Below are 1572 nucleotides of genomic sequence, written 5' to 3' on the forward strand. Positions count from 1 at the left end.
AGAAACCGTGACGCTGGAACCCTACTCCTGAGGATTTACCTGCAAGGGAAAAAAAAACAACAGAAAACGCTGTAAGCAGGCACTTATGTAGGGCAGCGTGATCTAGAATTAGAACTGGGATACAACCTAAATGCATAGCAGCAGGGCCGTAACTAAGGAAATCATGGCACAGTAACTGAATGGAACATTATGTAATCGTCAGAAGTCATGAATATGGAGCCTTGTCGTATTTGGGGAAAATCCTGACAAGTCAAAGTGCAGGTTGCTAAACTGCCTACTTTATTCGTACACGAATGTGAAAGATATGAGAGGAAAAGCACAAAAAATAAAACTGTTTTTACTATAATGTAATTTTCTAAATATTCCACAGGTCTCAAATTTTTTAAATGAGATAGATCTGCAGTTTTCTGTGTGTGATTAAAAAAGAAAGAATCCTTTCGGAGGAATCAATACCCAAAACTTAGAATAAATTGGGCTACTTTTCATCAATTTCTTTGTTCCAGACCAGTTTATATGGGAATAGTACTTTAAATGCTTAAAATGTCTCACCATTGCCTCCTTCAAGACTAGACGTTTCATTTTTGCGTTTTTTTTTTTTTTGTTTTTTTTTTTGGTGGGAATTAAACAGGTTCATTATTTGATAATACAACTTTATATTTTTGTAGAAAGTTATTTTATTAGCTTTCAAATTTATGAACAGTGGTCCATAATGTTTCCTTATCTTGTTTTTTTTTTGTTTTGTTTTGTTTTGTTTTTTGTTTTTGCTAACATCTTTTCCTTTTTAAACATTCTTCTATTTTTTCTGGAATAGATTGGTTAGTGGTTTATTAATTGGCTTTTTGTCTTAAAGAATCACTTCTTGGATCTGTTTATCAATTCTAGTTTTCTTTATTTGTTGTTTTCAAGGACCCCTGAATATATTTCAAAACTGAACTATTTCAGCCAAACCAAAGCATCCTCTCTTCCTGGAGGCACAAATCCAGCTTCACTGATACACGACATATTGTAGGTACCCTGCAGAATCTCTTTGGTTCTGTGATGGTTGAAAGTCAACAGCCTCACAGAGAGTAAGGGTCAAGAAAGGGTATTTTCACAAGCTTCTGCTCCAGAGACTACTAGAATTTATATACATACCTCACAGCTGTTATATCATTGTTTATTGTAAAATGAGCTCGATTTTGTTGAGAAAAGACCATAGCGTTTTCTAGCAGTATGCTGAGTTACATAAGGAAGCAGTCATTTTTAAAGTAGTATGATAAAACAACATCAATAATAGTAGAACAAGCATTCCTGCACTTAGGTAACACTGAACGTGACTATCTACCAAGGTGAAAGGTTTTCTAAACTACAGTTTTAAATTCCTATTCCATTCTCCCTTGTCGGATCTGATTTCTTCTTCCAAGGCAATTGTATCAGCTGTGAACTGCTGCACATTAAACATTCAAAAGGAGCCTGTATCTCACCCAGTGATTGCTACAGCATGATAAAATAATCCTTGAATGGATATTGTGTGCAGCTGGTTTGTACAGTGGGAAGAATTTTTTCTCAATTTTTTAAAGAATCCTAGTATTA

This window comes from Orycteropus afer, unplaced genomic scaffold, assembly GCF_000298275.1.
Source record: "Orycteropus afer afer isolate SDZICR_OR568_19922 unplaced genomic scaffold, OryAfe1.0 scaffold00717, whole genome shotgun sequence".
NCBI classification, from domain to species: Eukaryota; Metazoa; Chordata; class Mammalia; order Tubulidentata; family Orycteropodidae; genus Orycteropus; species Orycteropus afer.